The following is an 11,581-nucleotide window of genomic DNA, read 5'->3' on the forward strand; positions in this document are numbered from 1 at the left end:
TCATTAAAAGTTCCTGCTGTATACAGCAAACAGCAAACGATGTTCAGGAGTAAAACTCTGTCTGTCTTTAAAACATTACTTCTCTCATCTCTTATAGTGGTGTTCAAGTCAACCTATAACATTTTTGCATTTATTTTTTGACCTACTACCCTGCTTTATTAATACATTTATCCCAGTGTTTAACTAACCCTGGAAAGATTCAGCATAGAAAGATTTGTCAATATGCATGAACCCTCCTAGGACAGCCTGCTTCACCTCGTTATCAGGAAACCACCATGACCGGGACTGCCATAGGTGGATGTACGCAGAGGTGGGAAGTAACGGAGTACAAATACTTTGTTACTGTACTTAAGTAGATTTTTCTGGTATCAGTACTTTACTCCACTATTTATTTTTCAGATAACTTTTTACTTTTACTCATTACATTTTTACACAAATATCTGTACTTTTAATTTCTTACATTTTCAAAACCGGCTCGTTACTTAAGTTTTAATCTATTTATTTGGTGAAATATAAAATTTTTCCTTTTCACTGCGTGCCGATTTCAGCCGAACAACCGATTTCCTGTTACTGCGCGTCTTTTTCAATCCGCTGGTGTATAAAGTCCTGACTCTCACTCTTTATGAAGATAAGAAGCAGAAGGCAGAAGGCAGTGAGAAGTTTGGGGTTAATGTGGATGAGACAGAGGGAGTCAGTGATGAGAACATGACTGAGAACAGACACATTCATGATCATCATCATCTTTTATCTGCTTGTGTTTTATATGTGGATCTTCAGCCTGGACACATTCATTAGATAACAACATTTTTAATTCGTTTTGTATTTATATATATATTTATTTATGTATTTGTACTTTTTATAAAAATGGTAAAAACAGAAATGCGCGCTGAATTGATAGCGTGTTAATAACATCTAGTGCCGTTTACAATAATTTTAATTTTGACAGCCAAATATATATATATATATATATATATATATATATATATATATATATATATATATATATATATATATATATATATGCATATGCATGCAGCCATTTGGATTACGGGTCTCTGGACCGCCCCACTACATGTGCAACGGACGCACTAGCCATTTCCTACTGCGTGTAGTACCACCATGCTAGCATCCATTTTTATACCTGTAAAATTACAAGTCCACTGAATCAGTATTTCCCACAAAGTAAATACAAAGATCAAATTTGCTACCTGTGATGACCGTATGGTAATCAACATTTAAAAGATTTCAGACTAAATAAGAGCTGCTGTTTCTAATGGGAAAAAGAAGAATAAATGTGTGTAGGAAAATCTGCCATGATGTATACTACAGTTATGAACAATCTGCTTTGGGAAAATGTCCATTGTTAAAAGCGCTCTACAAATAAAACGGAATTGAACTGAATTATGCTACGGTGTCTACTCCTTCAGAGACACTACGTACCAGGTTCCACAGACTCTAAAACTCTTAAATAGTGGAACATGGACCTTTCTAACACATTTTATTTCTGTCTAAACAACAATAATCTGGTTTCCCCCTGGTCAGGATCAGGTGCATTTAGAGCAGAGAAACCAGCATGTGTTTGATGTGGGAGGAAACAGACACCAGCTAAAGCTGCAAAACTGCAGAACTCAATTACCTGCACCTGAACATCAACAACACCGAATCTGCTGGATCACCATGCAACCTGAAACATCTTACAGTTGTTAAATACAGGGCAAAATTTACAGAAGGAGCAGACAGTATACACACACACACACACTCAATTTATATTTAAGTGTGCTTTATTGACATGACAACAATTTTACATTTTTAGTGCAAAAGCAATGGCAGCTGGGTTCCATACAAATATTGCAAAAAATAAAAATGACATGTTTTCAAAGGAAAAAGGAGAAAGTAAGAGTCTCAGTCAAGGGACAAACTTCATTGCAGTGGTAGCAATACATTTTTTTTTAAAAGAGTAAAAGCAAATGTCACACAGCTCATTGAGCTAGTTCAGGGTCAGGTTTTAATGCTACAAGCAGAAATCAGAGGGACAGATTTTTTTTGCAAACCTCAGCAGTTATAGATTTAACTTAGGGATGCAATAATGAAGCATGGCAGTAACCTTACTACAGTAATGAGCAGAGACTGGAACTGCACCATCGGTTTTAAGGCAGACCAGAACTTGGTTGGAAGAATCACACATACAGTCCAGTGAATTATTAGACAAGGTTATTAAAGCATGCAGTCTGTCAGATGCCTGTAGAGAAGAATGTAGATGTGAAACAATACACATGGCTGAATACAACCACTACAAGAATAAGTGCTGTGAGACTCAACAGATTTGATATAACAAAGTACATAGAAACAACACTTTCAAAAGTCTTCCATATCCCAGTGGGTTCTCAGATCACTACATGGTCACAGTAGATTTGATGCTATTTAACAATGTGAAGCCCAGATCTTACTAAATACTAAAACTAAACAATACTAAACTGCTCCAAGACCAGGACTTCTGTGTTCATTTTACAACTTTCTGGAGGAATGGAGGCAGAAGAAGTGGGAGTTTGATTCCTTGGTGGGAGGTCAGGAAATCACAGATTAAAATGTTCCGCCAGCAATACACTACACACAAAAACACTGAAAAAGAACACAATCGACAAATTAGAAAGGGAGATACTAATACTAGAAAACGATATAATCACTAACAACCTCATTAAGAGGAGGAACTCACTAGAAAAAAAAGAAAGCATTAGGTTCATATCTTCATTAGAAGGCTAAAGGAGACTTCGTAAGACCCCACATCTACAACATCAAAGACATTGATGCCCCAACCTCCTACTTCTTCAATCTAGAACAGAAAACCAGAATGCTGTACCTAAAGCGCCCAGACTACAACACCAACGGAAATGAGAAACATTGCACTAAACTTCTACAAAGAGCTGTTCTGTAAGGATGTCAATAATCCACAGTGGATAGGTGCAACCTCAACCTTAGCAAACACCTGTTCCTATTGGAGCTTATGGAGACAAGCCACTCTGAATTCACCCCATTTTACAAATCCATGCAACACATGAAAGACAGGGGTAAGAGTTAATAGGGGGTCCTCAGACTCCATCCTGTCTGTCTGTGCCCAGAGATGTTAAACCCGGACTTTCTAGTGCGGGAGAGGTGGAGGAACCTTTATATACCCCCTGTCAAGAAGTGTACTGCTGACCTGCAGTGGAGGATTATTCACAGAGCCACAGACGGATATTTGGCCCACCTTAGTCCAGCAGTGAAGGGGTTTCTGTGATATATGGAGTGTAAATGACATAAGAAATAAGAATGGACAGTTCATGATAATCAACTCCTTTTTACCTTCTAGAGCAGATCCTTTTAAACCTTTATCTATTTATTTATTCCCACACACACACACACACACACACACACACACACACACACACACACACACACACACACACACACACACGCGCGCAGCCGCCTGCACTGTCTGTGAGTTATACTCTGACACCAGGTGGCAGCACAGTACTACATTTTCTCCCGGCGAAAAGATCTGCATCAACTTATATCACTTTAATGTAAAGACATGTAATTAATTATACATGTAATCAAGAGTAGATAAACCCGTCCTATAACAAATAAACCACAAAAAAATCCCAGAAGGTGTTAATGCCAGATGATGAGTCAGACACCGGTTTCAAAATAAAAGTAGAAAAAGCCAACGCAGTCCAGACCACGGTGAGCTGGAAACACCTCAGTAATGGGTGTAGGTTTGTGCCAGGGTATGTGCCAGCTGAGGAAACACAGGATGGAGAGACCTCATGTCTAACATCAGGATCAGATCGGATTTTTCACCAGCTATGCAAATGACCCACAATGCAACGTGTTAATAACCACGCATACATGTTCATTCCTCAGTTTCATTGCATTTTTGGAAAGACATACAATACACTCAACAGTCTACTACAATGTGTTTAGGACCACAGGTTGCTTCAACTGCACTGCATTTAACACCTCAACAATGATGAACTGTAATGAATGGACATTTGGTAATGAGGTTTTTTCCTTTTTGGGTCTGGTTACTCTCAAGGTTTCTTCCTCTGACTTTCTCAAGAAGTTTTTCCGTGCCACAGTCGCCACTGGCTCGCTTATTAGTGCTAAACTTCTAAGGAACAAACTTACAGGCACTACACATATACATTCTATCTTCAAAACCTTTCTCAGTAAAGCTGCTTTGGGACAATGTCTATTGTTAAAAAATGCTCTACAAATAAAACTGAATTGAAATGAACATAAAATACTTTAAAAAAATATGTCTAATATTTACCTCATACACCTGAGAGCACCACTGACCTCAAATGTGCTTTTCATTTCAGAGCTTCACTCATCCACCATGTGGATTTCAATATTTAATATTTTCTATGCCAAGAACTTCCTGAAAGAACTTCCTGAAAATCATCTGCTAAATGTTTCACAGATAATTGTGTTTCTCATTGTTCTAATTAACAGCAGACCTTCAGGACCATCTCCTTTCATCACAGGACATCTGAGACTGAAGGCCCTGATTATTACAACTTCCAAAACCTTGAAGATTCTGCAATTGTTTTGTCCACCTGGTTCATGCGAACATTAGTATGTTAGTCACCGCATGTTTAATACACAGTGTAGCATCTTCACTTACAGACACAACGTTGTGTAGGGAATCAAAAAGAACAGAAAAAGACTAAAGTGCACTGTTTTGTGTGTGTGTATATGTCATATAAATATAATGTATGTATATATTGTAGCTTGGTGTGGCTGGGATTTGAACGCACAACCTTCACATTCGGCCAAAGGCAGATGCTATACCCACTTATTTATAAAACAAACTAATTTTTGAACATTCATTCATTCATTAAAATCATTATCCTGGGAGGAAACCAGAGAACCAAAAGGAAACACAATGTAAAATCCAAATTTTTGTTCTAAACCAATGTGTGGAATTATTTTAATGAATGAACACAGAGATTCATATTTCTGAATGAAAGAGAAAAGTCCTGGCATTCAGGACAGAAATAAACTTATAGAGAAGCACCTCTGTGGAAATGGGTCATGCAAATTTAATCTCATCCAAACAGATGCTGCATCTGAAACCGCTCCCTATCCCCTATCTAGTGCACTATATATTAAGTGTCAGCCATTTTGTAGTGGTGTTCACTCTGATTATATATTTACATTGTCTTATAAAAGTAAGTACACCCCTCAAATTTCAGCAATTAGTAAAAACTTAGTAGTCAATGTGCAGCTTGTTTAGCAGTACAGATTTACTGTCCTCTAAAAGTAACACAACATACAGCCATTATTGTCTAAATAACTGGCAACAAAAGTGAGTACACCCTAAGTGTCTAAATTGTCAATATTTAGTGTGAGCATCACTGTTATTCAGCACTGCTTTAATCCTCCTGGGCATAGAATTCACCAGAGCTGCACAGGTTGTTGCTGGGATCCTCTTCCACGCCTCCATAATGACATCACAGAGCTGCTGGATGTTACACATGGTGGTTCTCCACCTTCCTCTTGAGGATGCCCCACAGGTGCTCAATAGGGTTCAGGTCTGGAGACATACTTGGCCACTCCATCACCTTAACCTTTAGCTTCTTTAGCAAGACAGTTGTCATCTTGGCGGTGTGTTTGGGGTCATTGCCGTTCGGCCCAATTTCTGAAGACTGGGCATCATGTTCTGCTTTTGAATGTCACAGTGCATGTTGGAATCCACGTTTCCCTCAATGAACCGCAGCTCCCCAGTACCAGCAGCACTCATGCAGCCCCAGACCATAATGCTACCTCCACCATGCTTGACTGTAGGTAAGACAAAATTTTCTTGGTGCTCCTCACCAGGGCGTCGCCACACATGCTGGCCACCATATGAGCCAAACAAGTTTATCAGGGCTTTCTTTTGAGCCAGCTTCAGAAGAGGCTTCCTTCTGGCACCACAACCATGCAATCCGACTTGTTGCAGTGTGCGGGGTATGGCGTGAGCATTCACAAGTGGCCCCTCCACTTCTGCAACCTCTAAAGCAATGGTGGCAGCACTCCTGTCTGTTTTTGAAGCAGCTTCTGCACTGGAAGACTTAACTTCTTTGATGGATCCTTGCGAAGCCTGTTCAAAGTGAAACACGTCTTAGAAAACATCTGTATGACCCTGGCCACTGTACTGTAACTCAGTTTCAGGGTGTTGCTAATCTTTTTATAGCATCGGCATTTTTGTGAAAAGCAACAATTTTATTGCTCAAATCCTCATCTTTACAATGAGGTGCCATGTTGAACATCTAGTAGTTTCCCTGCAGGTGTCCTCTCACTTTTATGCAGGAGTATGTGTGCTAAATTGTTCTCTCATACACTGCTGGGTGTAAAAGGGTTTTCTGGCATCAGACATATGCCAGAATACATTTCATAGAGGATATACCATGATTTATATTGAAACATGTTTCTCTTCCTGACAGATCAGCTCTATCTGTGAACTCTTTTTCCCACAATACATTGTGGCCTACAGCCATGGCTGCTTTGGACTACACCACCCATAATGCATTACCACTGACCCGTTCACAATCACCATACTATTGAGCAACATCACCTGTTTCCAATCTCTCTCTCTTTTTCTCTCTCTCACACACACACACACACAGACACAGTCACTTTACTAAAAAAGGCTTTCTTTCACACTAATGTTGCGAAGTAAACGCTCAGTATGTACATTCCACCCCTGATGATTACCAAGCCTTATTATCCTGTGTTCGTTTTCCTGGTTTTGGCTTTACTAGTTCACAGTTTTGTCTGTGCCTTGTTTATGCTGTTTGTGCCTCACCAAACCCTTGCCTGTTTACTGACTTTGCTCTTGCCGTTAATTTTGGAAATGTTTGCCTGCTGTTTGTTAATAAAAATACACTCAACTGCCTCTGCATCTGTCTCACCTCTTAGTTCGGGACACCTTCCTGAAGGCTTTTTTATTCCAAGGTAACCAGATTAAACCCAAACCCAGGCAAATAAAAATATAGAAACAGACAGGTCACTGCCAGTTCCTGGGCTGCAGCATGGATGAGCCACATTTTGCATTTGAGAACTCATCATGTGAGGATCTAAACTGTCATCGAGACTACATGGAATTTAGCTTAAATATAATGTGCCTATACATATTTCACACCCTCATCTACTTGTTTGCACATTATAGGTTCTTACACTAGAATGAAATTTATTTGTACTTTGGGTAAAAGGGATTTGAATTTTGCTCTTCAGCAGACATTCTGATAAAAAAAAGTCTGCTAAATGCCACAAACGTAAATGTAAATGTTCCAAGTTTTTTGACCACTAAAGATCCAGCTTTTTTTTCTCAACAATACATCACTCATTCTTGAAGATTTATTATTACTTTACACCCAATGCTCTTGTTCCTAAAGTAACACCCGCTAAATATCAGGCAGTTGTTATTTCTGAACATGTTCCCCACAGTGTAGACATCCAATTATCAGTCCGGCCTCAATCCTTACTGCCCTGGAGGTTTAACACTTTCTTTCTGTATGATGATAAATTAAGGGATTTTATTTCTTTTTATTTAATTATAACATGACTCATCTCTGTTTTGGTACCTAAGTGGTGGAGTGAAGTCCTGGAGTCACTGGTGGACAATAACTAAAGATAAATTGTTTCCTGAAGTACTTAATTTATCACTTTACTGTACTTGTCTGTGTACTTTTCTTACTATATTGTCCCCAACAGCATTCTCATACTGATAGTTTGTTTATTCTGTAAACTATTGTACCAGTATCAGGATGTATTATTGACAGACTTCACAGCACTTCTGTGCATCACTGGATTTTTTTCAGGGACATTTGTCAAATAAGATAAATGTAACTATAAATGCAAAAGAAAATTCATTACTATAGGGTGCATTTCTACCAGGACAAATTGCAGACTACTCAGCTCTCACAAACAAAACTGCGTCATGCTAAGAGAGATTTTATTTCTTGTAAGCTTTATATCCCTGAAAGTGTGCTGTTATTCCCCTCCCCCAGTCCGCTCAGCACTGTCGTGATCTGCAAGCTGAGGTTGACCTCATTACAACAGACGCCTGGCACTCTTGCAGTTTCTGTTGTGAATTTTGAGATAAGGCGAGATGATTCTCTGCGTAGACGCTTATACATCGTGACTTCATGCTCAATCCAATTCTATAATAAATAAATACATTAATTAATTAATCGATTGATTGATTAATTAATTAATAGCTTTCAAATCTTTTTTTAAATTTGATTTATTCAATGAATTCTCCAGAATCTCAACGCAACCTCCGTAAAATTCCATAGCTGTGAAAGAAGAAACAAACTACTAAAATAAAGCTTTTCAAGAAATGTCAAGACGTAGTGACCATAGTTCCCCTTTTCTACCCCAACTGCTCTTTGGCTTATATTATACTTTAGTACAGCAGATTATATATAGTGTATGGACTGTTCCTATTTTTTTTTTTAACAAAGATATATTTACATTGATGGCATTTGGAAGACACCCTTGTTCAGAGTGACTTACATCTATCTCATTTATACAACTGATTAGCTATGGGGCTAAGAGCCTTGCTCAGGGGCCCAGATTCCCGATTATAGGCTACACCAAGCAATGTGCAGAGCATGAACAGTTCAACCGGAGTGACACTAACACTGTAGAGCAACAAAACACCCAGGAGCAATTACTAATCTTAAAAGAGGTAACAAATATAAATTATATCCACAGTAGTTCTATAAAACTCTCCTGTATCGCTGTGCAAACACAATGTCCAAAATGTGCTGCAATGAAGAGAGCACTATCAAACATTTCCATATAAACTCTTAAAACCTTTTCATAAACACTAACAATTGCTGAACAAGAGCTGATATAGCCGAGTGTTGATAGGTAGATTATATAATAATGTTTATATATATATATATATATATATATATATATATATATATATATATATATATATATATATATATATTATCTCTAAAGAGAGAGAAAGAGAGAGAATAACTATATAGCTCTTTGTAGGAATGTGAAAACACTTTTCTGTCATCTGAAACAAAATTAAACATTTAATGACTTTATTATTATTATTATTATCTAAAACACATCTGTACTCTTGCTTGTATTATTATCTGAGGTTATGTTGTAAAATGAGCCCTAACTTGGTTCTAAAAGCTGTTCTATAATATGTAAGATAATGATATATGATATATTTTTGTGTACATCTATCTATCTATCTATCTATCTATCTATCTATCTATCTATCTATCTATCTATCTGTCTATCTGTCTATCTGTCTATCTGTCTGTCTGTCTGTCTGTCTGTCTGTCATTTTGTTATAAGAATCTCACAGCACATGCGTTTAGCCAGGGCAGCAAGGTTCAACAAGCAGAAAAGCATCAGGTTCCTCTCCAATCAACCAAAAACAGGAGTTAAAAAAGACAGTATTCACAGAAGTAAAACTGGACAAATAAATGGGCTACATTTCTTTTTAATCTTCAGTTGTCCAGTTTTGGAAAGTCTTGTCATTCATGCATTCAATGTAATGTCTAGCATACATCTGAAGCTAATAAACTTTCATATAATCATATGCATTATTAACCTGACACCTCAGCTTTTCAAGATATCATGGGCCCCAAGGATAGCAATACTGGGGCTTGAACCCTTGCATTTCTGATTAGTAAACCAGAGTCTAACCACATAACTAGCACCTCCCCCACCTGACTGCCACAACTACATGCGGTTCTTTCCCAAATGGTTGCAACAACTTCAGGGCACACAACTGTATAGAATGCCCCTGTATGCTGTGGCATTACAATTTCCCTTCAAAATAAGAGACCCAAACAATGTTGCAACACCAGCATGACAATACCCATGCACACAAAGCAAGCTCCAAGAAGACACGGTGTGTCTAGCTTGAAGTGGAACAAGTTGAATGTCCTGAGCAAAGCATTAACTTCAACCTCAGTGAACTCCTTCACCTTCGGGATGAAAAGAAACACTCACTGATCCCCAGACCTCCTCTGATTTTTGTAATGTTGTTGTCGCTGACTGATCACTAACCTCAAAGCTATACCCCAGAGAGAAAAGTCTTTCCAGAAGAACTTCCAGAGAAGTCTTTTCATACCCCATAATGCTGGAATGGGGTGTTCACATCTTGCATTCTTTAATGTTATATTTAAAGCATAGCGGAGGAAGTGCTGTCTGAGTCTCTGTAAAGTGACTGCCTTTAGTAGCTCAAAGCGTTTTTGTTTTAAACTTCTGTGGCTAATTGTTCTTTGATTACTGATCTTGCTCGACTGTTGATGTTTTTTTTAGTATCTTAAAACTACTTGAGATACAGACCACCACCCTCCTTTTGTTGGAATGCCTCAGAAGGAGCGTGATTTACATCTGCACAGTGTGCAGAGTTACAGTTAATGTGCTGCCCCAAAATGTGATTGCACACTTCATCACCACGTTTGGCAGCAGCACAGAGGCTAACCCTGTTTGAACCCTCTGTTTACTGCACTTAATGCAATCAGGCCAGGCCAATTCAGCTGAGTGAGTGCGTCACAACAGCCCCACTAATGGGGTGGAGCGCTACTGTATGCATGTGTTGTAAACAGTGGCTTGGCTTCTTGTTTAGATTTGATTCAGCTGCTGCCTCTTTCGCTTGCCTGGCCTCAGTCTGTTTCTGTCTGGCTCTTCTGTTTTTGAGAGTTTCAGGGCATGGTGCTATGGAAAAAAGAAGAGATGTGTAAACAGCAAGAGAGGGAGTCAGACTGCAACACATAAAAAAGACCCTGTTAGAGGGATGATGTTGACAAAGAGAGGTCAGGGTATAGAGAGAGGTATGGTGAATCGGAGTAAGAAACCAAGAAAAACACTTGTCGGTAATGGGAAGATCAGTTTGTTGAAAGGTCCCCACAAATATGCCATCATTCAGCAACCATAAGATAAATAAGTTAGTAAGTAATTAAATAAATTAGGGCCATGTAATGTGCTCAGTCTGGCCGTAGTGCAGAGCCCTGGGGAAGCTTTGACCTAACAATATACTGAGGTTTTTTTTTTTTTTCTGTGACTCCCTGTGTCATAGTCTCCAATTGTTCATCTACCCACCTCCGAGATTTAGGGTTTCTGAAAGTGATATGCTCTGAGAATGTTCCTGATTTTGCTATTTTATGACCCTGTTGTAAACATATGTCACTGACACTGTGGTGGCTTCTGGGATTTCTTCTACTATTTAGATGGTACTGTGTCCACATGTCTAAAATAATAGATGACCCAAAGTCCAATAGGGCATGAGAAGAATCTGTGTTCATCATATCCAGACACTGAAACCTCAATATATACAACAAGCTCTGCGTGAGCCTTTGGTCCCATAAGCAAGGTACACAACCCCAAGTTATTTTTAGGGTGCAGTTCCTGTTTGGATAAGATTGGGTTTCCTGTTAACAGTTGATGTCAGATGCTGCAAATGTAGGTTTTTAATGGCTATAAAATACTGTAGCATTATTTGTTTAAATATCCGGTAAGGTCTGTGTATGCTGGCCATATCTATTTAACAAGTAAAAAAAAATAACGCTGCTTT

The sequence above is a fragment of the Silurus meridionalis genome, chromosome 18 (genome assembly GCF_014805685.1).
Source record: "Silurus meridionalis isolate SWU-2019-XX chromosome 18, ASM1480568v1, whole genome shotgun sequence".
NCBI lineage: Eukaryota > Metazoa > Chordata > Actinopteri > Siluriformes > Siluridae > Silurus > Silurus meridionalis.